General features: G+C 44.2%; 1 protein-coding gene across 2 annotated transcripts in view; it reads left to right on the top strand.

The window, feature by feature from the left end:
- LOC146805565 (serine/threonine-protein phosphatase 2A regulatory subunit B'' subunit beta-like) overlaps positions 1-27,194 on the top strand; it is a 369,793-nt gene that overhangs the window by 114,005 nt on the left and 228,594 nt on the right. The window lies entirely within an intron of this gene.

The raw sequence follows: 27,194 nt of genomic DNA on the forward strand, positions 1-27,194 counted from the left end.
ATGCAAGCTCCGCGCCACCAGGGTGGATAGTACAAAATAGCCACAGTTCAGGTGCAGTCATTCTCTTACAGCTCTGGGCCTCGGTGCCACTGCACCTGCTGCACAATTGACAGCTGCGCTGCTCTGTATTAAAGAAAAGCCGACAACTTTAGCATTGTGTCCTCGGTTACTGTGTCATTTGGTAACCATACCAGTGTCTAGGTTATTTGTGATAGGTGTAATTCATTGGGTTTGGGTTTGTGTTAGTTTTAGTTAGTAATTTTGCGTTAATCTGGCTGTTTTTATATTTATTTCTTTATAACATCGAGAATATAGCATAATTGATTTTCACGCGACAAAATACGAGCATTATTATTATGTTGCACTGAAAGACATTGGAGACAACTATTTTTACTTTGCTTTTTGCATGGAAAGTAGAGAGCGCAATTATTGTGGTGAAATGTGAAGTGTGTTTTTTTTTGTTTTTTTTTTTACCTTTCTCCATTTTGTATTGAGTAAAACATAAACCTTTTATATTTTTCTGCGTGCATTTTGTATTGAGTAAAACATAAACCTTTTATATTTTTCTGCGTGCCTCTGCGCACTTATGATTAAATCTTGTAAATTCAGGTTAACGCCTGATGGAGGGATGCTCTGGCGGGCTGCAGGAACTTGTTAGAGTAGGAATGCCGACCACTAAGTAATGTTAATGGTACCAAATGACTATTGCATTGCCAAAGAGAAACCCGATGATTTCAACGACATGCTTGGATACAAGGGAGGTTGGAGGTCAGCGTGCTTGTGTCTGCAGGGTCCCTCTGCTAAATTTATACCGCCAGAGTGAACTCTGAAGAGCATCTTGCGTCCTGAGCCTATCTGTAGTGCCAGAGACATGTTTCTTGCACACTTTGTAAGCTACGCCGCCATTGTAAACCCGAGTAGGAACAGCAGCCAGTAAAAGGTTTAGACAAATATCCCAGAGAAGTCAGGTGTTTGTCCCGTTGAGATGTTTATTTGCGTTCTCACAGAGTGAACAAACCGTAGCACCTTCTGAAGTATCGTACACCCTTTTGTGGCGCAGTACATTTATTCAGCCGCTCTCGTCTGCACACGAACCTGGCACAGTTGTTGGCGTGGAACAGCTGCAACAAGAACAGACGGCAAACGGCAATGAAGAGCGCTGTTTTCCTACCCTTTCTCAAAAAACTCCCGTTTTTTTAGACAACTGTAGGTATCTGAACTGCTGCTACATTCCCTGGGTAATGTAAATCTCTAAGGTTATGTATGTTATGACAACTGTCGAGACTCGCAAGGGGGTGTGGGTGAAAACGTTCCTGCTTATTTTTTGTGTAACTGCTAAGGACAGAAGAACTCCATTGTTTCAGGAGGTGGCCTCAAAGTCTTTAGCTCTGGCCAAATAATGTTGAGGTATGGTTTTACTAATGAAGGTAAATTCTGTAGACTTAGTGTCGTTTTTTCATTATTTCGTTTGGGTTTTGGTAGCACAAAAGTAATTTATACAGCAATATATGAATGCATCTATCTCTGCTTTACAACCTTATTTGATCTTGAACACCCGTACTTCAGGTAAACTGTCCCACATACAGTGGATGTGATGGAAATTCTGGAATCTCCTGGGGACCAACCTCACAATTACTTCTGTGTATGTGGTCCATGGAGGGATAAGCCGTACACCTCATACACACACACCCTCTGCTTCAAGCCGAAAGAGGCAATACTCAAACCTAATGATCTCTTTAGTACTATTAAGTAATGTGAGTATTCCCAAATTTTGTTTGAAAGTATCTCACTATTTCTTAAGGATACCTGTAGCCTTTGCATGCGCCAAATCACTACAGAAATTTCGCATCAAGCAAATAAAGCTTCTCTTTCTAGTGACGCTCTCCCATTCTTCAAATTGACCCTCTCCAGCATAGCTTCTAAGCATGCCCCTATCTTGCGCCCCATTCACATCTAATATTTGCCCCTGAGCCTTAAGCCATGTTAGTCATTTTTGTTTTTAGATCGCTTCAGGCTTCTTTGCATCGAATGACTGCCTCATTTCTTCATTTGATTCTTTATGATAACTATCCCCAATTGTTTAAATTACCCCAGTTTATGCCTTCTTGCCATGATCTCCCATTTCATTGACCGGTCTTGATAACTATAACACGCATACTAGTTGCTGCATAGTCTGTCTCCTTTACCTTGTACTTTCAAGTCCTCAACAGGTAGGAGCATGATTGACGAAAATGGCAATCACCCAGCATTAAAGGTGCAAAATATTTAGATTTGTGCAATAGAGTTGCAGTACTTGTCCAGATCAGTTTTTAGTCCTCAGTATATCTCCTACCACTTTATGCCTTACTTTTCTTGCTGCACAAGCCAAGATAATTTTCACCAAACAACACTGTTAACAGTTTAGAATTGGTTTTGCCTTAGCGTTTCCACCCCTAGCCCTTCTGTCATCTGACATGTCTACCCACATACTCTTGTGACAAAATACAATTACATCATAAACAAAAAAAGGCCACACACTTTGTGAAAAAAACGGTTGCAAGTTTATTCATATTCTGGTATGCAGTTCAAAGGTAGGGTTAACTTACGGGTGATCATACGAGTGCAGCTCCATTTTGGACTTACCGCTGAAACACTCGCCAGCCACCGGGCATTACATTGCCATCTTATTATTCATCCGGTGTTGTATATTTCGCATTGGGGCTGCTGCCCAATGATTTTTAATGGTTGCTGCACCCGTGCCACCACGGAGTGAGTTAAGGCCAACCCCCAGCTGTCAGGATACCAACTGTCCCTTACGGGATGAAGGGGTAGCCGTCGTGTTCTACTCATGGCCCCCTATGGCCTGAGGATCTCATATTTAGCAGCCCCATCTCCTCCTGATGGAGTATTCATCGCATTTTGCATTAGGATCACCCTGTAACTCCGCTTGCGACGCTGTACATCGATTGGCTGCTCTTCTTAGTTCTCATGTTCTTGCTGGGTGGGTGGGTGGGTGGCAAATTCCTCTGCTGCTGGCCACCAAAAGAGGAATATCCAGGTGTGGCGCCCAGCTAAATACCCTGCTTCCCTCCCGAAAGTGACATCATGCAGGGGTCACAGGGGAGGTGAGATCTCGCACTCACCGTGGCTTGCTTCCAGGCCAGGAGGCCACAGAAAAAATACTACTCTGGGCGGTGCGGAAACACTAAGGGGCTATTCTCTCTAGTGTCTCCCTGCGGGTGACGAGGCCATCCACCTTCTCTTCCACCATTTTCTTCCTTGGGCACTGTATGACCACAAGAGAAAGATTACACGGACTCACAAAACTCATGTTGGCCACAATGTAGCCTGCGCCACCCTGTCACAGGACAAACACTCGGTCTCAATGCTGTTTGGAACGGCACCTGCCTGTTCTGTTCAAAAGACAACAGACCCAAAAGCCATGCAGCAGCCAAGCACAAATGTATCAGCATATTTGCAATATTTCCGCCTGAGTCAAGATAATGCCCCTGCCCCCAGACATGGCTTTTGACCCTAACCACTGGTATCATCAAATAGGGCCTTTGTAACAGACCATTCGGGACCAACGGCCTCTACAAGGTTAGTGTGCAGAGGGCCAACAGTCCTCTTCTTTCCCATACTTTTCCTCCCCTCCATATCCCAGGAGCTGTGCAGTAGCCCATCACAGAATAAACAGCAATGTAAAATGCTTCTGCCAGAACTCAGCTGATTCTCAAACCCCTATTATAGATAGGGCGCACTTTTCCTGTTTGTGCCATGGCACACCTTTAAGCATGTGCGCCGGGTGCTAACAGAAAAAGTGCTCCCTATCATGTAGAAAGTTCTGCCCACAGGGCAGCCGTGAACTTGCGCTGCAGCAGCTGTTTAATCTGCCTTCACATACATTTTGGAAATGAACCTTATTTCACATTATATTGGTCATAATGGTGAGTTTAATACAAGCCCTGTGGTAACCAGAGTACGTATGTCACAGCAGTAGGGTTTCCCTTACCACTCCCTTGTCTTGGTGGGTTTTTTTTAATGGTAAGCCCAACTTTCATACAGACCAAACCCTTTTGTTACCATAATTTTTCCATAACTCGTCATCTTATGCACAGAAATCACTTCACATTCCTGATATTTAAAGACATGTTCGAGGCATATGAGCTGCAGATCACACACTGAGGATAAGATCGCCATCTGGTGTTGGGCTCGGATGATTGCAGGTTGTTGTTGTCTTCGGAAGAAGCCTTTGGTCACGAGGTTGGTGACTCCTCCCCTGGACAACAGTGCGCATGGGCATCCACTCCATCGTCAGATTGTTTTTTTCCGCCATTGGGTTCGGATGAACTTTTTTCCGCTCCAGCAGAAAACTTCTAGCAATCAATTTAACTCTTTAATCTTCATTCCATCGACTCGAAATCAACTCGGACCAGTTCCGGAAGCGGCTGATGGACAGGACACCCTTCAAAAAATGCCCCCAGTGTGGAGCGAAGTTCCCCCACAGTGACCACCACGAGGTTTGTAACCTCTGCCTGTCGCCGGAACACAACGAGTCCACCTGTCCAGCTTGTGCCGTTTTCCGTTCGAAGAAGACCCTCCGGGACCGAAGAGCTCGACGCCATATTATGGCCAAACCAGCTCCAGAACCGGAGGACATCTTTGCTCAAGATGTTCCCGAAGACGACACCGAAGATCTCGAGATCGTGTCCGAGGCCGACGATTCCGATGACCTCATCACTCCAGGGCAGCGTGTGAGTACCACCCCCCCTGCCCCTGCCCCATCCAAAAAGACAGTGGTCAAGACTCCGCCAGCTGGGCCCAGTCGCGACCGGAAATCCTCTTCAGAAGCCCCGCCCTCGGGCCCGGCTCCGAAGACATCTAAGCCTGTAGGTGGCTCGGGCTCGAGCAAACCTCATGTGATTGTGCCTTTAACACCCTCGGCACCGAAAAACCCACTATTGGCACCGAAACAGGCTTCGACACCGAAATCTCCTTCGGCACTGAAACGTTCCTCGGCACCGAAGTCTCCACCGGCGCCGAAACGTTCTTCGACATCGATGCCTAAAAGTCTCTCGGCACCGAAACATACATCGGCACCAAAACATACATCGGCACCGAAAACTCCATCGACTCCGAAAAATCCATCGGAACTGAAACATTCTTCGGCACCGAAAACGTCATCGGCACCGAAAACTACGTCCACACCAAAAACAGCTCATAAAGACCCGAAGCGGGCGTCGCCGCCACCACCTTCGGAGCCAGATGAACTTTTTCGACCAGATCCTACTCAAAAGCGGATCTACATCAATCCTAACACTGGACATGTGACTGCCATCCCATATAAAAAACGGAAGCTGGACACTACACCTCCCCCAGCTCCCATACGAAAAAAGGACTGTGCCACTTCACCACTTCGTCCTTCTTCTCCTGTTTTACCTTCTAACCCGTCCCCCCCTCCTCCTCCTGCTTCTCCTTTACCTTTACCTTTACCACCTCCCTATCATTCACCTCCTCCACAGGATGATAATGATGACTTGGGGGGAGGGGCGGACCCTGATTTATTTAATGATCCTGTTGATCCAACCGACCCGTTTACCTTTCCAGACACAGCACCGGTAGATGACTGGTCTTATCCAATGCCTGACATGCCTGACCCCACTACCTACCCCTCCAAGCCCTCCCCTCCTGATGACCACCTAGGGTTTGGCCAACTAATAAATAGGGCAGCAACGTTCCATGGTGTCACTATGCACACGGACCCCCTTGAGGAGGATTTTCTCCTCGATACCTTTGAGCAGTCACAAAAAACTGTTCATATACTTCCCATGATTAAAGGGGTTATAAAGCATGCCACTGACGTCTTTAAAGACCCTGTTCGAGCGAGGGTTCTCAACCCCCGCATCGAAAAAAAGTACCGACCAGCCCCGCAGGACCCTGCATACATTAAAGCCCAGCTCCCTTTAGACTCCTTGGTCGTATCAAATGCCAGGAAGCGCGTTAACTCACAGACAACTGGAGAAACGCCCCCCCCAGACAAGGAGTCTAAGCTTTTAGAGGCCTCAGGCAAACGAGTCGCCGCACAGGCGGCGAACCACTGGCGTATTGCCAATACCCAGGCCCTGTTAGCTCGGTATGACAGGGCACATTATGACCAACTTGAGGACCTTATGCAACATCTGCCTGAACCCTTTAAGTCCCAGGCCACTGACCTCATTCAAGAAGGCAAATTAATATCTAATGCCTCCATTAAATGCGCCTTAGATGCAGCAGACACCGCTTCTAGGGCGGTCAATACTAGCGTCTTACTCAGACGACATGCCTGGCTCCGTATTTCCGGTTTTAAACCGGAAGTTCAAACCGCAATTCTGGCTCAACCTTTCAACCAAGAGCAGTTATTTGGCCCTGCAGTAGATACTGCATTAGAAAAAATGAAGAAGGATAATGAAACTGCCAAGTCTATGGGAGCACTGCAGTCTCCTCAAAACCGGGGTTCCTTTCGTCGCTCCTTTTATAGAGGAGGCTCCAAAAACACATCAACTGAGACCACGTCCACCTTTAAAAATTCTGGACAAACATCCCCTAACAGAGGTTATTTCCGGGGAGGTTATAGGGGAAACAATAACAAAGGCCGAGGGCGGGGCAATAACAACAACACCCGCACCTCCCCAGCCACCAAACAGTGACTTGCCACCACTCCCCCCGGACCATTCCACTCCGGTCGGGGGGCGACTCCAACAATTCCTACCTGTCTGGACTTCCATCACCACAGACAGATGGGTAAGACAAATTATCCAGTCTGGCTACTGCCTCGAACTCATACAATCCCCCCCAAACATACCACCCAAACAACGCCCAATGTCCTCACATCATCTCTCTCTCCTCAAACAAGAAGTTCAATCCCTGTTACAAAAACATGCGATAGAACCAGTCCCCCTTCAACATCAGGGAAAAGGGGTATATTCTCTATACTTCCTCATTCCCAAGAAGGACAAAACACTAAGGCCCATACTGGACCTCAGACTACTAAACCAGTATATACATTCGGATCATTTTCATATGACCACTCTCCAACAAGTCCTCCCACTCCTACAACAGGGAGACTTCCTTGCCACATTAGACCTCAAGGACGCATACTTTCACATCCCTATGCATCCCGCTCACAGAAAATATCTACGATTTGTGGTAGATGGGCAACACTATCAATTTACAGTTCTCCCATTCGGAGTAACAACAGCACCCAGAGTGTTCACCAAGTGCTTAGCAGTCGTGGCAGCGCATCTCAGAAGACAACAGATCCATGTCTTCCCCTATCTGGACGATTGGCTCATAAAAGCCAATACATACCAAAAATGCGTTCTCCACACTCATCGCACGATTCAAACTCTCCACGATTTGGGATTCACTATCAACTACCCCAAATCCCACCTACAACCCTCCCACTTACATCAGTATCTAGGAGCAACCATAGATACATCCAAGGCCATTGCTTATCCCAGCACTGCCAGGATAGCCAGTATACAAAATCTCATCTCTCAGTTTCAAACTCATCCATCTCTTCCAGCAAGAGTGTTCATGCAACTCCTAGGCATGATGGCGTCATGCATCTCCATAGTCCCACACGCACGACTTCAAATGCGTCCCTTACAGGAATGTTTAGCACAACAATGGAACCAAGCTCACGGACAACTTACCGATCTGGTGTTGGTGGACAGTCGCTCACTTCGCTCACTCAAATGGTGGAACACCATCAACCTGTCCAAAGGGCGACCGTTCTTAGAGCCTCTTCCACAAGTTGTGCTAACTACCGACGCATCTCTCACGGGGTGGGGAGCCCACCTCCTTCACCATACCACTCAGGGCAGATGGACCAGTCAACAAAAACTGCTCCACATCAACCACCTGGAACTCTTAGCAGTGTTCCTAGCACTAAAATCCTTTCAAGTTCACCTAAAGAACAAAACTGTCCTCCTACGCACAGACAACATGACGACAATGTATTACATACAGAAACAGGGAGGGACACACTCTCCCCAACTGTCCCAACTGGCACAGCAAATCTGGAGATGGGCAATTCCCCAAAACATCTATCTATTAGCAGAACATCTCCCAGGGATCCACAATCAAGTGGCCGACCTCCTAAGTCGCCACACACAGCAGATCCACGAATGGGAACTACACCCCAAGGTTCTACTCCCCTTCTTCCAAAAGTGGGGACAACCAGACATAGACCTGTTCGCCACTCCCGAAAACACAAAATGCCCAACCTTCGCCGCCAGGTTTCCACACCCACAGTCCAAGGGCAATGCCCTATGGATGAACTGGTCAGGCAGATTTGCGTACGCCTTTCCGCCTCTCCCACTAGTTCCATTTGTGGTACGCAAACTGAAACAACAGTCACTAACACTAATACTAGTGGCTCCCACTTGGGCACGTCAACCGTGGTTCACCACGCTTCTAGAACTATCCTTAGTTCCACATCAAAGGCTACGCCTCTCCCCGGATCTATTAACCCAGAACCATGGAGAAATCAGACACCCAGATCCTCAAACACTGAACCTAGCGATCTGGCTCCTGAGGTCTTAGAGTTCGGTTACCTCAATCTCCCTCCAGACTGTATGAATATCATAAAGGAAGCCAGACGCCCTACTACTAGAGCGTGTTATGCCGCTAAATGGAAACGATTTGCCATCTACTGCGCTAATAATGACATACATCCATTGGACGCTTCCATCCAAAACATCATTTGCTATCTACTACACTTGCAAAGATGCAATCTAGCGTATTCCTCTATACGTTTACACCTAGCAGCCTTGGCAGCCTACTTGCAAAATAGGCAACACCTGTCCCTTTTTAAGGTACCAGCCATCAAAGCGTTTATGGAAGGTCTCAAAAGAATCCTTCCCCCAAGATTGCCACCTGCACCAGTGTGGAATCTCAATGTGGTTCTAACAAGACTCATGGGTCCCCCATTTGAACCTATGCACAAATGTGAATTACAATTCCTAACATGGAAGGTAGCTTTCCTTATCGCAATCACTTCCCTACGCAGAGTAAGTGAAATACAAGCCCTTACACTAGAGGAACCTTTCTTACAACTACACCGTAACAAAGTGGTTCTTAGGACAAACCCTAAATTTCTTCCAAAAGTGATTTCCCCTTTCCACCTTAACCAATCAGTAGAGCTACCGGTCTTTTTCCCAAACCCAGACTCCGTAGCTGAAAGGGCCCTACATACCTTAGATGTCAAAAGAGCCTTGCTTTATTACATCGACAGGACAAAACCCTTTCGAAAGACAAAACAACTCTTTGTTGCTTTCGCACCACCACATAAAGGCAACCCAATCTCCAAATCAGGTATAGCCCGGTGGATAGTTAAATGCATCCAAATATGCTACCTCAAGGCTAAACGTACACTTACAGTTCCCCCTAGGGCGCACTCCACGCGTAAAATAGGGGCTTCTATGGCCTTCTTAGGTAACATTCCCTTAGAAGACATTTGCAAGGCAGCCACGTGGTCTACCACGCATACCTTCACTAAACACTATTGTGTTGATGTGCAGGCCAAACAACAGGCCTCCGTGGGCCAGGCTGTCCTAAAAACTTTATTTCAAGCTGCTGCAACGGATACAGGCGACCACCGCTAAAGGGGAAGCACTGCTGTATAATCTATCCTCAGTGTGTGATCTGCAGCTCATATGCCTCGAACGGAATATGCTACTTACCAGTATGCATCTGTTCTTGGCATGTAGAGCTGCAGAGTCACACACGCCCGCCTCCCCGGGACCTGTATCTGTTTCCAGCATCCGTCTTACTTAGACATTACACATGGACATCCTTCCTTTCATTTCTATACACTCCATCTTTTCCCATCATGGCGAAAAACAATCTGACGATGGAGTGGATGCCCATGCGCACTGTTGTCCAGGGGAGGAGTCACCAACCTCGTGACCAAAGGCTTCTTCCGAAGACAACAACAACCTGCAATCATCCGAGCCCAACACCAGATGGCGATCTTATCCTCAGTGTGTGACTCTGCAGCTCTACATGCCAAGAACAGATGCATACTGGTAAGTAGCATATTCCTTTCTATTACATTGACAACAGTTGTGAGGCTGAAAATGCAAATCGGTTGAACTAGTGAAAAATGGTACATACCAAGATGGATACTGCCATGCCTTACCACAGCCATACATAGGCACATGTATCACATGGTCCAGGTGGTCCTTCCAGATAGACTGTGAGCCCATTTGGCTGAAAGTAAAGTAGGTGCTTTTTCTCTCTCATTCAAAATGTTGCTGTTAATGAAATTTGCAGACTGGCCACATGGAGATAGGTCTTGACTTTTTCCAGGAATTTCTTCCTAGACTCAGACTCCAGAGCAGACCTACATGTGGGACAGGCCTACCTAGGTGATAGCTGAGCATCTTATCCACCGTTTCTCATGTTTTTCCATTCTCCCGGCTTCCCTGCCAGCTGGAGACCAGCTTGGTGTTCTATTTTAATACTTCTAAATTTTTTTTTAATTCTGTTGTGTCGAAGGAAAAGACATATGTTTTATATTCAATCAGTTGTAAAGTTGTTTGAATGGAAGTGCTTTACATAGTAACGAGTCTGTACACATGCACTGTACGGAGTTGGTGTTTAAAATGAATAGTGCCATGAGGTTGAGTAATAGGAACACAAACGGGCCATTTGCATTTACAAATCATATTGAATAGAGAACTTTAACTATACATGAGCAATGTTATGTTTACAAACAATACACAATACAGTTCTCTCAGAGTGATGGTAGATTTAGCTTTGATGAGTGATACTTTTTTTAGACTTAGTAGAGCAGGCTTTGAGGGATCAAGTGACTGCTTTCAAACTCAAAGTAAGTTTTATTTAAGCTCTCCATTGAAATCAGGAAGTCTGAACTGTTTGAAGATAACTTTCTAGAGGTGGACTGCATAACTCGAAAGTTTGAAACGTGATGAACTGTGGGGAAGGATGCGTTACTGTGTCAGGGTGCAGCTACTGATGGAGGCTGACTGATCTTAATGACCAAGGAGAAGTGCGCTGTTGAATTAGGTTTGGTAGGTAGTGGGGGACACTGCCGTAAATTACTTTCAACACAATAGTGGGTATTAAATGATTTTGTAGTGTATTGCTTTTTATATAGCTTTCCATACTCCCAAAAGGTCCACATCACTGGTTGGTATAGTGGCATTATTTATGTAATACTTCACACCTAGTCAAGGGTGTGAAGCTCTCCAGTTTGTTTCGTGTTCCAGAGAGCCCCTCAGACTGCATAGTTGGGAAAGGGGCATTTGTAGTTTGGTCTTCATGGGACATGTTGGGTAAGGTTTGAACAGCGTGGTGAAAGCATGATGTGCCAGTGGTTGCTGTGCATAAGCATGGGGTGTAGCCGAGTAGAGAATATATACTGTTGCATATGCAGTTGCTTACCAACTTCATGGTGGACAGTGTCAAATGTAGAACCTGTTGATGTGCATCAGTTGGTCCACTAGTGTTTTTTGGAGTCCACTTTGCAATATCAAAGAACCATTTGAGGCACAGTTAAAATTACCAAGGAAGTGCTATATAAAGTCCACCCAGGAGCAACAGAGGACTCACCCACTGAAGGCGTTGTTAATGCACAAATGTAGTGCTATATTGAGTCCAACCAGGAGCAACCAAGCACCAGCTCATTGGAGACACTCAAAAGCGTGTGAGGCAGAGGGGGATAGCAGACTTTAGGCCCAAGATCTTTTCCAGGCACAACCGGCCCAAAAAGATTTGAGGACATTAGAAAACGTCCCAAACCTCTTCGCTCTTACCCTGGATGCCCGAGCTGGATGGACTGAGGTGAGGGGTTAAATAGGATTGAAGGTGGGGTGGTTTCCCAAGGTTATGGGCCGGCCCTCCAATTGGAGCTCAGCTGGCACTCTGCCTCTGTGGGTAGGAGAGAATGTCTGTGGAAAACACAGCTGGCCTCACTGACCTGCAAGAGGAAGAAAACGTGAAGAGACTCAGAACAATCCCAAAAGAGAGAGTGAAAGTTATGTGCTATACCAGCACAGCCCTGCGTTATGTATCTGTATTAAATTACAGCGCAAAGACAAATTGGAGTCGGACAAAAGTGACAACTCTTATCTCCTGCGCTAGGCTCCACCAGCTTGCCCCATGATTCTAAAACACAGCTCAACTTCTCAAATTAGCAGCTGGGACGTTTTAATTTCACACAGATGTTATAGCCATGCTTTACTGTGGGTTACCTTTTTGGTACCTACTCGCTTTCAGTGGAGAGGATTAGCTCTATGCCACTTCAATATGCAAAATAGCATGTGCAGTCAGGGACGAATTCCAACTGCTTTCAGTGGGAGGGTCTCCCATCGAGAGTCTGAGGTACGTCAACTCTCCAGAAAGAGAGCCTCCCCTCATCTCCAGTGTGGCGGAGCTGACCTGCAAGATGGATAAAAAAGGGCACAAACCCCAAAATACAACATTACATGCCTTTAAGCACTCTTCCGAATGAGAAATACAAAATACAAATCGAGCCATCAAAAAGTAGAGAAAACACTCACCATGCACTCTCAACCACAAAACAGTTTATATGTAGATGAAGGCAAAAAAAATGAAGAACTGGAGGAGCTGTTCACTACAGATGGCATTATGTTCAAAGTCCCATACCCAAGTATCCATCAGTGTTGTATGTGTGCAGCTGCATATTGAAAGTTAAACCATGTAGGATATTGCTTGTGAAGACCATAGAGTTTGCCTGAGTGTTGCAACTTGGATCTACCATGGGGACAGACAGAAAACCGCGCAAGTTGCTATCCCATCTATTCACATCCTGGAAATAGGAGTTATGAAGATCTCTGATTCCCATTTTGTAGACTCCCAGGCAAGCTTAATCTTTACGAACCTCTTGGCCATTTTCCCTCATTGGTGTGTCATGTTTGGTTCCCCCAAGTCTTTAAAGGTTGAAAGTTACAAAATAATATGCGATTGTCCATCTCGGAGTGTCTGACAGCCATTGAAGGCTGTATGTTGTAGCTCTCCACGAAACTCAACCTTTTATTATCAGCCACCTCCTTGGAATTAACTACCAAGAACTGGCTAGTCGATTTTAAACGGAATGGAATTGCACTCCCAAATCTCTCAAGGCAGAGTCCTTGTGCTGTGTGCTAGGTCCCACATGTACAGTGAAGTGACTGACATGTCTGATGGTCAGCCACCCTTAGTTTATATTTTTACATTAAGTAAATTATCCTAATTCATGGTAAAGTTGTTGATTTTTGTCAATGGGGGGGGGGGGGGGGGAGATGTAGGTCACGTTATTCAGCTATTACAGTACTAAAAAATACGTATTAATTGGTAAAGTATTGTTAAGGGTTAGACTGTGGAGAATGGGAGATGATGTGTTATTTTTCTGATATTCAGCAATTGTTGTCCTGGCTTCTCATTCACTTCATGGGACTCTTCATTAAATTCCTAAACAAAACAGTTGGCCTCACCTATTATGAAATAAGAAGGAGTATAAGGAGTTGGCAATATCCATTCCTTGAACACAGCTATCAAAATGAACTGGTTTTTGGCACTACAGCACAGTTTGGGACTTGGAACCAATATGTTGCTTTAAATAGACTGTCAAATTTGTCTTCATTGCTTCTGCTTATCTAACCCCTCTTCTGTCGTTATTTTAGTTTTTAAAAGCCGAATTACGAAAGGTGACTGGCAATTTGCTAAATTAAATTGGCAAGCGGAATTCTTTTTTTGGAACGGAAGACCTCTTTGGGGGGGAAAAAGTGTTCTGGGATTCCGCTTCTGTGGTTGTGCATAGAAAACATCAGTGATGATGAGTTAATAGTTTTACCCTGTTGGTTGCACATTTTACTCACATGGGTTCAGAGTAGTGCAAGGAAGCTTCGAATCCAGTATGAAGAAAAGGTAATCTCGCTGTAATGGAGAGCGCTGAAGGGCACAAGTCTTGCTGGTCAGCGCTCTAGCTGATCAAGAACACCACCACCAGTGAAGGGAACTACATGAGGGAAGAGTGGTATCAAGGGGCAGAAAGTAAGGGATAAATGCAGACGGAGGAGGACAGTTGAGGGAAGGGGAGCGAATGGAAACACTGAGATTGTATGCTGTATCTTAAGTAAATAATTGATGTATATACCTGATCTGCTTGCTACTATGTATTCTTGAAGCCTTGACTCTGACTGCAACACTCCCTATCTGCCATTCGTCGATCGCTCCCCCTGTACTATCAGTCAAAAGGCCATTTCAGCAGTTCAGTTTTAGGAAGCCTTGTGGCGCTCATTCATACACTTGAATTCATTAACAGCAAGGGCGCAGAGTGCTCCAAAGTTTGAGACTCGCAGGTGTGTGTAACTTTCCCTGCTCTTCTTTTAGCGTTTCAAAGATGACAGATGGATCATGTGTGTGCGGGCAAGCAAAGATGTACATCTAAAATGTAACAGGTGTCCATCTTTTGCGATGATAGATCTGCACAAAATTGTGCACTAGCGAAATTCTAGCACTAAGCGTGCTTTGGTGTTGTGGCCCCTCTCTTTATTGAGATGGTTCCTCACCTTCCTCTCTGCATCCTCCTTTGACTTACTGGCCTTCAATGGTACAGGGAGGAATCTTTAGCGCTGTGTGCTACAGGCCCCTCATTAATATTCACGAAGCAGCTGGCTCCTAAGGTGACATGGGTTTGCACAGTACCAGCATGCAACTTTCTTTACTGCCAAAGGCAAACTTGTTCGCCACAGGGTTCTCCATTGAACTGTGAATAAGTTTCTACTTCTGGACGGTTACGCGTATTGATATAAAAGTCACGTTTTCTCAGGTGTACGTGAATTTGGAGCAAATTAAGGGGGGATTATACTATGTTTATAGTCCATGCCTTTAACATCTCTTCATCCTCTAGAATCTTAAAATACCAACAACAGAACTGTAAGATTTGTGTGCGTGTTTTAAAATGTATTTTCTAATATTGCATGTTAATTTAAAGGCAACGCTGTTACCCTTGTTCCATAAGGGACCACGTGTCTGGTAAAAGACCACAGTGCATGCTGCTGATCTACTTTAACGTTGCCTTTACTTGCCGTAAAACTGTGGGGATGCCAACGTTTCAGAGTCCAAATTTATCAAAGGCTTACTGTTTTTTCAAATTTACTCTGCCTAGCCGTTAAAAAAAACGAAGTAAAAAAAAAACACAGAACAAGCTATGCTTATTCTGTGCACATCATAGGAATGTAGTGGCCTAGTAATTTCTAAACTGAAGTTTAAGATGAGTTTCGTTATGTGTATTAAAAAGAGATCTATATATTGTTTTGCCCTATGGGCAATCATCTAGCCAATTCTTGGATTGACAAGTTTCTAATAGTTGCCTAGCTTGGCGATTTAAAAGGGGAATTAACTTTTAGTACCATGTTGCACTGGGGAAACTAATTTGAAATAAATGTATCCCAAGAATTAAGAGATGTTGCAGATTTGGTGTAAAGTCGTGATTCGGACTTCGTCAGGATTTTTTTTTTTAAATTGTTAAAATACAAGCATTCTATCCCCCCCTAGGCTGCTGTAGAGATATATGTGTGTATATTTATGTATGTGTGTGTCTATATATATATATATATATATATATATATATATATATATATATATATATATATATAGTTATAGTTAGGACCGTGTTTCCATAGGAAATCTGAAAATTCTATTTTGAATAACTTTGGCGCCGGTTGACGAATCCTCGCGAATTTTTCAAAATAGGTGGGGCGCTATGCTCCGACCCTGAAAGTCTCGGGGTGATTAGTCAAGCGGGGGCCGAGAAAAAAGGGGGGTCTCAAAACGCGTTTTCCCCATGCATTTTTCCATAGGGACCTTTAGTCCAAGGTACAGCCCGAACGGCTGAACAGAATTACTTGAAATTTGGCAGAGAGGTAGTCCTCAGGTCAGGGGTGTGCCTTTTGAATATCTGGAGTTAATCTGTTCAGTAGTTCCTGAGAAAATTTCAGTTAAATGTACATATATATCTATAAGCGCGCACCGTGCGCGAGCGCAATTCTGATTGGTTGTTAGATGTCAGTAAACATTCGAATCGGTCGAAATCAGGAAATGTCGGCCGCCATTTTGTCTCTCGCAGTCTGAGGCAGTGAAAAACAAAGGTGGAGAACGTGAAAAGGGGGCAGGATGGACAGTTCCTGACCCCCTAGCCTTTGTCAGGGGGTCACTGAAGGACCCCCAAGGGCGAAAAAAACATTTATTTTTTTGATGAAAAAGCGCGGGGTGCGCGCACCGTGCGTGCACGGCACGCACAACGCACCGTGGGCGCTCGGTGCGCGAAGCGCACTGAGTGCCCACAGCGCGCGCGCGCACGGTGAAAAACCTGCAAAAAAAAATATTAATAAATACATAACTTAGCATTTAAAAAAACCGTACAAATTCACTTAAAAAACCATAGGTTTCACACACGTTATAGTTAGGAATTAGCATTTAAAAAACCTTGCAAATTCACTTAAAAAACCATAGGTTTCACACATGTTATAGTTAGCTGGACATTTCCCTCGTAAAAAACCAATGAAATTCCCCCGTTATAGTTAGTGCAGGCAACTATAACTCACGCGACCGCAATCCTCTGCTGATGACGTCAGATATTACATCACTGATTACATATGTGTCTTTCTGAAAAATAAATATTTGTAATATATGTATAGCTAAAGATTAATGGAAGAAGACATGGGTAAATAGGTGTCTAAATACAGTGATGTAATATCTGACGTCATCAGCAGAGGATTGCGGTCGCGGGAGTTATAGTTGCCTGCACTAACTATAACGGGGGAATTTCATTGGTTTTTTACGAGGGAAATGTCCAGCTAACTATAACGTGTGAAACCTATGGTTTTTTAAGTGAATTTATATATATATATATTCGTTGTAAGAGATTGTCAGTAGCTGTTTAATTCCTTTTTAGCTAATTTATTAACGGGCACTTCATGTCCTTTTATCTTTTTATGAATTTCATACTGGCTTCTTGTAGCTTTTGTTTCTTTGTGTACATTGTAATAATTGTATTTTTTAATGTGCTTACAAGATATCTTGCATATCGAATAAAAGCTTATGATGATGATGATGATGATATATATATATATATATATATACATATATATATATATATATATATATATATATATATATATATATATATCCCTCTTACACTTTCTCAAAAAGGTTTTTTTTTCCATTTCACCTTCATAGGAAACTTTGCAAAGCTGAATTATCCCAAATGTGACATTAAACTAGACCTTAACTCAGAGAAGTGTCTTTCTTGGTTTCCTGTAAACACTTTCAGTGGGGTTGAGGCATTTACGTTACAAAAAGGTGTAGGATTCGACAAATAATTGAATTTCATTCATTCATGACTACTTTTTACAAAGTTATGTGAGAGCTTTAGATTCTTATGTACAAGATACAGGTAATTTTTTATTGAAACTACAGCAGGTCACCTGGGTGGAGGGCTACTGGATGCTGGCCCTTGATGTCGTATCGCTCTACACAAGCATCAAACACACAGATGGGCTGTCTGCAGTGCGGTATTATCTGTCTCAAAGGTCTGAGCAATTTAAGGATCACAGCGAAATGTTACTTCAAATGTTGGAACACTGTCTACATAACAACATCTTTATGTATATCCATTTGCTTTATCAACAATTACAAGGCGTGGCAATGGGGGCCAGTTTCTCCCCGAGCTATGCCTGTTTACATATGGGTGCTTGGGAGGAACTGGTCCTCAAAGTCCAACATAAGGCTGTCTTTGATGAGAACGTGATAGTTTGGTTGCGCTACATCGGCGACCTATTTGTTGTGTGGAGGAGAACCAAGGAACAGGCTGAGGCATTTGTCATTGAAATCAATGCTAATGAGTTAAATCTGCAATTCACTGCAACTATTAGCCAGTGCGCTGTTTCATTTTTGGACACAGAAGTGTTTATTAGCAGCAATAGGATGGAGACAAGGCTATTTAGGAAAAACACTGCTGGTAATACAATTCTACACGCAGGCAGCGCCCACCCAGCGCATTTAATAACAAGCATTCCGTACGGGCAGATGCTCCGTCTAAGGAAGGTGTGCAGCAGTGTACAAGATTTGAAGTTAGCTCAACAGGCCAGTAAATGTAGGTTCCTGGAAAGGGGGTATTCAGAACACATCATTGATAGCGCCTTGGCTAAATCCATGAGGTTTAGCAGGCAAGAACTCCTCGATACCTATAAACCATTAGCACACACAGAAACACCCACTAGGTCAGAAACTGTTGACCGGTTAACCATTCAACCAAGCCCTTTCAGAATTATAACTGGATACAGCAAACAACATTCGGATCTGTAGAGAATCATTAACCGCAATTGGCCCACAATTCTGAGCGATCCAGTCATAGGTCCTACCCTGCCTCGGAGTGCCTCTATTACTTTTAGCAAGGCCCCGTCCATGAAAGACTGATTGGTTAACACCAGTCCGGAAACAATTGAGAAAACTTCATGGCTCAAAACAAATGGAGGCTTCTATAAATGCAAAACTTGTTAGTCATGCACTCATGGTGTGGAAATATGGATTTTTCTGATCAGTTATGTCCCCTATCTTGGACCCCAACGGTTTCATGTATGAATCACAAGTACATGTATGTTCCCTCCAGTTCCAGTTATGAAGACGCAAATATATGTGCGTCCACCGTTAACATGTCCTCTTTCAGATCCGCCATGAATAGACTGGATATTCCATTCCTAAGTATGAAAGGCCACCGGCTTTATATGGTTCACTTATGCCATTTTACAGTCCAGGCAAGTAGGCCCTGATTCTGTCATCAAGCTTTTCTTTTTTTCTGCCTCTGAAGCTCCAGTCTGAGCCTGCATCTGTGACCATGAACTTTGTCTCATTCCCTGCGCAGCTCACGAAGCCTGACATCAGCCTGTTGCCTGCCAAGAAACTGTATTTCACCTTCGAAATTATCTGCTCCGCTCCCTGCCCAATGCATTCCTGTCTAGTAGTTTAAGTAAACATTCTTCCAGCTACCAAGCAAAGGCCCGGTTTCTCTGTCTTTATGCAAGTAATTCATAGCCCTGTTACTATGGAAGATTCCTACCCTCGCATCTAGTGTAGACACTTAGACGCTTGTACACGCATTAACAGTCAGTATAGTCAGTATAGAATAAGATTCTACTCTAAGAGACCTCTCTTTTGGATCACATAGTTCTTTAAACATAGGATGTTAGATATGATTTGGGGATTAGGTTGACTTGACCCTCCAGACTTCTGTCGCCACATGTAGAGCTAAATGTCAAGTCCCCTTCACCCCCTAGTCGCACGTCAATCATACGTCATGCTGCTGCGCGCGCATCTCTGCCAAGTATTTCTGCTGACATTGCGAAATTATTTCATAGGTCCACCCATATGTGACATCACAACCAATGACGTTTCCTTGTTACTCCCAATTACGCCTCCTTCAGCTACGCATGTGAAATGTTATCTTTGCTATCAATTGTTACGCCTCTTGCATTTGCTTCACTGTAATGCCTATTGTATAAAAGTGATTAATTATCAATAATGTATGTACTTCACTTCCTGAACCTTCGTGGTGATGGAACTTGGAGCAACCGATTCGAATCGTCCATTGGAGTAAAGCCCATTCCGAACCTCTAATACCACGGATTCTGCCTCTTATTTACTGAGCTATTTTTATTATGTTTCTGTATCAAATTAAGTCCCGGTAATTAAATTATTTACCACATGAATGGCGCCCGAACAGGGACACTTTCTCATCTCACGCGCCGGCGGTGCGTTGCAGGCCCGGTCTCCTGCCACAGCTGGACGGACAACAACGCGTACCAGCAGGATTTCCTGTAGCTCCCTCCGGTCAAGCGGGGGCGACTGAGGCTGCGATCAACACCCAGACGAGGCGGTGAGAAGTGCGAAGTATCCCGACCAGAGCCTAGCTGAGAGAGCAAGATCCGAGGTATACAGAGGCCCACCAGGTTTCCGAAGCTCAGAAGTGTCCGAAGTTGTCGAGTCGAGTCCAGTCCGGTCCAGTTCAGTTCAGTTCCGTTCCGAGGCCTTCCGTTCCGAGCTACCCGGTGAGTACCATTACTGGGGAGGCGTTCTGGCGTGCACATAAGTTGTGCCGGTCCAGACGGGTTTGGGTACACAAATCCGGTCTGCACTGTTTTAGCAGTGTATCTGTACTGTTGAGCAGTATATCTAGTATATCAAGTATATAAATTCAGAATAATTCAGATAATGCCGAGTATTATGTTTAGTGATTAAGTTTTCCTTAGATCGTCATCATCATTGTTTGCTCATTTAAATGTTAAATGTTAAATGTGTTAATACGTTCTGCATATTGTGGTATGAATGACTGTTCATTATCGTGTTTATTGTATTAAATTTGTTCAAGATCAAGTATCAGATCAGTTCTCAATATGCCGCTCTTTTCGAAATTAAGACAGATCACAACTAGAAAAGGGGTACTCGAAGAAGCTGTTCCTATTCCTCCTAGGGACACTCCAGGGTACTTCATGTATCATAAACACGGCTTAGACGCTATATTATTTCTTGATTTATGGGTAGACTACACCAAGGAATTACCAGAAAGTCAGAGGTGGCCCGCAGCTGGGACCTGGGATGCAGAGTGCATCGTGAAAGTAGAGGAAGAATTATGGAAAAAGAAAGCTAGACAATCACAGAAAGACGCCATTGAATTATGGCGTAAAGAATCGTATAGACGTACAGAAAAAGCACGTAGACAGGAAGGGAAGAGTAAAGAGAATTCAAATAAAGTCCGAGAAAATCTATTAATTGAAGAAGGTACACGAGTGAAATCAGAACAAGTAGACAGACAAAGAAATGCCCTTATGAATGGTATGTATCCCCTCCTGGCCGAGGGATTACCTAAGGCTACTCCGGAAATACCAAAAGACTTGCCAACCCCATTATTTCCAATAAAAATACATCCTAAGGGGCATCCTAGAACCGCAGAAGATGTTTTTCTTTCCTCGTATTTAGATGACGCAGCTCCCGAGTATGCTAACCCCGCCCCACATAGACCGTCGGCCGGGGAGGTTCAACGCCAAGATCCTGTATCTGTATCTCTACAACAACAAATCCTGACACAAGTTCCGGCAAGCACATCTGTTTCCACGTCTGTTCCTACAGCTGCTTCTACAGCTGTGCCCACACCTATAGTTGCTGTATCGCGTTCAACGAATCCTTTCACGCCCGATACCCCAGACGGGGCTACCGGAGGTGCTACCAATATTTTTTCTACGCCACCCAGAATAAATAAACTTACTTTTCAAGAGTCAGCACATCCACGTACCCCCAAACTCATAAATGCCCGCACGCTTAAGGAACTTCTTGTAGATTGTAGATATGACCCTGTGCCCGGCAAAGAGGACGAAATGATCATGGCATCATTACGTATCAGACGAGCTGCGGTGTATTTAGGGAAGCTACCAGGAATGACTATGCATCTAGATAATATATACCATTTTGTCCAAACAGGGCGAGATTCTGAATGTATTAACAGAGCTATGGAATACCAGAAAGTGGAAATACAGGGGGAACTGTTACGTTTCCTCATAAATTGTGTGATCAGAAATCAAGACCGACCGGGGGTAGACCCGGAAGCAATGCAAATTCTTACCAGATGGAGCCAGAATATATCAGAAGGGAGACATGATAAGCAAAACTGTATAATAGCCATGTGCCGAAAGATCCGTAAAGAAATAGAACGCCTACACGAAGAGAGATTAGCGGTAGACCAGTTCGAACAACGCGAGGAGGAAGGATCAGGACTGCCCACAGGACAGTCAGACACCATAGCCTATGTAGGTAGAGGAAGATCTTGTAATAGTACTAGATGTTTTACTGACCCGATACGTCCGATATCTCCAGATAATAACAGGAATTTCCAAACACCTATAATAAATATAAGGTCCCCCGAGCATTCGTTCCAAGCCGCTGACAAATTACTGCGAGAACGAAGGGGTTATCATTTACTCGATTCTATGGATGAACAAGAATTAGCCAGGTCAGCCGTTCATTGGGTTGACAGTCCCGGAAAATATGGTGATGATACAGTAGCACACACATTTTTGAACCTCACCCCAGATGAACAGCGTTTAGCTGGGATTTATATGATTCAACAACTTCTTATACTATATAAAAGCCAACATTCAGATCCTGGTCCCTTACCTGATATATTGACTGAATTACTCACGAATAGATGGAGAGGTTCAGGTACTAAGCTAATTAAAGAAATACTAGAATCAAGAAAGCAGTACATTCTTTTTGTATGTCCAGAACATGTCTCACTGCCCATCAAGGAAAGACCGATGTATTACATGGACAGACAGAATCCCTTACGAGAAGTACACCCAATAAAGGGCGAGGACAATCAGTTTAGACGTGTATTTGTATATACGCCCATATCGAAAATAGAATTGTTAGAAATGAAGAAAGTGGTACCCAGTCATGACAAAGACCCAGCGGGTTTCCACCGAGAAATTAAAGACATGTTACTCATGGGAGAGTATACCTATCCCGACATTATGACAATATTAAAGGTATTGATGCCTGCTGGCATTTATGAAAAACTCAAGGAAAAAGAGTGGGAGGTGGGAGACCAAAAGATAGACTGGACAGCATTAGAAAATGAAGAAAAGGCCCGAGGTCCAGGTTCGGGACTTGGGGACAAAACTAAAGCACTACCAGGTTTACTAGTACAGGTACTGCCACGTTTATTAACTACGAAAAAGGAAGACTGGGGTGCAATTTCAGCCTGTAAACAAAAGCAAGATGAAGACACTAGTGATTTCTATGCACGATTTGAAAAATGTTTTGGTATAAATAGTGGCATAAAAGCAAGTAGCGAATCATACCCACATCTGTTTGTGACAAAATTAGTTGAAAATTCCTTGCCCCAAGTGAAGAATAGAGTATTAAAATTCGAGAGTACCTGGCAAGGTAACACCCCATCACAAATGTTACAAATGTTACAGTATCATCACAATAGAATTAGAGAGGAACAAGATCATGAACAAAGACGCATGAAAGACACGAAAATGAAAATGCTAGTCTCCCAGACAGTTCCAGCTGAAGGACATAAAAAGGGTACGACACATTCCGGTGATTCAGCAGGACCTGTAAAAGGGACATGCAACTACTGTAAACAACCAGGTCATTATATACACGATTGCCCAGTCCTGAAGCGTAATATCGCCGCAGGTATTACAAAAGAGAAACCGGGTCTTTGCCACTATTTATTTAAGAAAGACCACGGCCACTTAGACAGGATCAGAATGAACAAGGAGCCCCGCAGCATGCACAGTCCATGCCAGCTCCACAACAGTCTATACAGTTTGTGCCAGCTGCACCAGCGCTGCCTGTTGCTGCCACACAAACCACGACACGACAGCTGTACCAGACCGCACAGTATGACTATCCTGATTATCAACGATATGCATGAACCAGCCTAGAGAGGGAAGTTGACTTACCCCTTATCGAGGTCCCAGTAGACCAAGAAGGACCTTATGTACATAGTGAATTATTAGGCCAAGATAGAAAATTTTTACTCGATACAGGGGCAAGTCGAACAACCATAAAACGTAGTGAAGTTCCAGGGGCACCCCTCTCAGGCTCACAGAATATTTCCCTTGGTTTTTCAGGAAAACCTATTGTTAATGAAGTGTCACAACCTCTTCCACTTACGATAGGACCCTTGACCAGAACTACAGATTTATTGCTTACTAAATCATGTCCAGAAAACTTGTTAGGTATAAAAACACTGAAAGCTCTAGGAGCTATAATATGTTGTTCTCCGGAAGGAGTAAGATTGTTTTTACGTGATTTCAAAGGTCACTATGTGTCTCGAGACATGGATCCCCGACTGCAGACTTTACCTACACATCTATGGGCACAAGGCCCTACTGATGTTGGTTGCATGAATATTACACCATATCGAGTTACACTAAAGGCAGGAGTGGTACTACCACGAATGCGACAATACAAGTTACCACCAGATGCTGTAGTGGCTTTACTACAAATCATTGACGAGCTCATTGCCCAAGGAGTGGTTGTGGAAACAGACTCCAATGTATGTAATTCACCGATAATTCCGATTCTTAAACGAACAGATCCAAAGGCCCCGCCAGTATATCGATTGGTTATTGATCTGCGCGAATTGAACAAATGCATTGTGCCACAATTCCCTGTGGTCCCAGATATCTCGTCATTACTGACAGCTATTGATTCTGAAGCAACATTCTTTACTGTAATTGATCTCAAGAATGCCTTTTTCAGCGTCCCTATAGATCCGGAAAGCCAATACTTGTTCGGATTTAGTTTAAATGGACGTAGCTTTAAATTCTCACGCGCACCTCAAGGATTTACAGAAAGCCCCAGCATCTATAGCCAAGCACTGAAACGAGAACTCGACAGTATCCACATGCCAGTAAACACTGCCCTGCTTCAATATGTCGATGATCTGCTGATCACCGCTAGAAGCGAACCTGAATGTGAGAAAGCATCACTGACAGTTTTACAATTTCTAGCCGAAAAGGGGCACAAGGTGTCCCCTTCTAAGCTGCAATTCTGTGTCCAGCGAGTTGTTTATCTTGGACACTCGCTGTCCAAGGAGGGAAGGCAGCTTACACCCGACCGCATTCAGTTAATAGCTAACATGCCAATACCCAAGACACAAAAGGAGGTGCGGGCTTTTATAGGCCTCACTTCATATTGTAGGCAGTGGATCCCTCAGTATGCATTTCTAGCAAAACCACTCATTCAGTTGACAACACAGGAGGCAGCCACATCGACTGTTCTCCCTTGGACTCAGGAACATGCACAAGCTTTTGAAAGCTTAAAGAAAGCTTTATGTCAAGCACCGGTTTTAGCAACACCATGTTACAATAAACAGTTTACACTTTTTGTTACAGAACGCGAAGGTACTGCCTTGTCAGTACTCACACAGGAACAGGCAGGATCCCACAAACCATGTGCTTATTTTTCTAGTACATTAGATCCCGTAGCTCAGGCTTTGCCTGCATGCCTGAAATCGGTGGCAGCAACAGCTTTAGCAATAAGACAAAGCGATGCCATAGTGTTAGGACATCCATTGACAGTTCAAGTACCACATGCAGTAGAGGTTCTTTTGAATCGAACGCAAACACAACATTTAACTATAGCGCGACTTACAGGGTATGAATTAACATTGTTCCAACCACATATAGAAATCAGACGTTGTAACACATTGAATCCTGCCACACTTTTACCCGTAATTGGAACAGATCCACTAGCTCATGACTGTATTGACGTTATTACAATCACGACGAAACCCAGACAAGACTTGACAGATGTCCCATTGTCAGACCCAGACCTGACGTTGTATGTAGATGGTTCATGTATGAGAACAAGTACAGGAGAGTTAGTGGCCGCTTACGCAGTCACAACAGACACTGAAATCATTGAAACAAATTGCATAAATACCTTGTCCGCTCAAGCAGCAGAGCTCGTCGCTCTGACACAAGCCTGTATTCAAGCCACAAATAAAAGAGTCAACATATACACTGATTCACGTTATGCATTCGGAGTTGTACATGACTTCGGCGTGCTGTGGCGAGAGAGAGGTTATTTAACTTCTCACGGTGCCCACATTCAGCACGGACCCCTTATTCATGCCTTATTAGATGCAATACATCTACCCACTGCAATATCAATTATGAAATGTAAAGCTCATACGAAAGTTACTGATATCATTTCTCAAGGCAATGATCTAGCTGACAGAACAGCTAAACAGACTGCTCAAACTCAAACATCCGACATGACAAAGACAATAGTCCCGACGCCAACACATTGCATGATGGTTAAGGATCCCGCTCTTGACGTAATTGACATACAGACACATGCTACTCCAGACGAAATAAAGAAATGGACTGAATTAGGAGGGATCCAAACGGATCAAGGATGGATGACGAAGGAAAAATCTGTGTGGTTCCTTCCTGATTCAATGGTCCAAGTCATTATTAACACTGTCCATAGTCCAGCACATCTAGGAGAAAAAGCTATGCTAGACAGCATTCAACACATTTGGTTCAACAAACATTTACGAGCAGCAGCTAAACAAAAAATTCGTACCTGTATGATCTGTTGTCAGTTCAACCCAGGAAAAAGCGTTCCCGTAGAACAGGGTGGATTTCAGCCTCCTGATCACCCTTTTGAAATCCTCCAGATGGATTATATCCAGATGGAACGATGTCGAGGATTCAAATATGTTCTCGTAGTTGTCTGTGCTCTTTCCCGTTGGACAGAGGCATACCCGGTTTCAGATTACACTGCCCCGACTACTGCCAAACAGTTAGTTCGAGAATTCTTCCCACGATACGGTTTACCACGTGTTGTCTACTCAGATAACGGCCAGCCGTTCTCATCCGAACTAATGAAACACGTTTCACTTTTGTTAGGTTATCAGTGGAAATTCCACTGTGTCCGACACCCCGAGGCAGCAGGTCTCGTGGAAAGACATAATCAGACCCTGAAAATCAGATTGTCCAAAATATGCAGAGAGAAAGGTGTCGACTGGGTAGTAGCGTTACCAGTTGCACTCTTTTACATGAGAATGGTAGCACACTCTCGAACAGGGCTATCCCCGTATGAGGTGATCTTTGGCAGACCACCAAATATGTGGGGGACGCCTATACCACGAAAAATAACTGATATTGACTGTAATATGCTGACAGATTATTTGGCTTCCTTGATGTCTGCACTACAATCTTGTCGTTCACAGGTAGCTGCAGCCTTTCCCGACAACACTGAGGTGAAACCCCATGATATAATTCCGGGGGACCTGGTCCTCGTGAGGAACTTTGATCGAAAGACTCAGCTGGATCCTAGGTGGAAGTCACCGCAACTGGTCTTGCTCACCACAAGGACAGCCGTGAAGATCGAAGGCAGAAAAGGCTGGGTACATTCAAGTCATATCAAGAAATTTCATGGACTACCATCGGATGTAAACACCACACCTCGTGTGTCTTCACCCATTGACTCAAAACTTCCTTTTGTTGAATCAAGTAGTCACGAACAATATAAACTAAAACTCAGATCTAACCAGTCGGGAAATTTGATTGTTTAAGTCCTCTCCAAGGTGAAGCGGTTGAATTTGTCTCTGACATGTATCC

The sequence above is a fragment of the Triturus cristatus genome, chromosome 8 (genome assembly GCF_964204655.1).
Source record: "Triturus cristatus chromosome 8, aTriCri1.1, whole genome shotgun sequence".
NCBI lineage: Eukaryota > Metazoa > Chordata > Amphibia > Caudata > Salamandridae > Triturus > Triturus cristatus.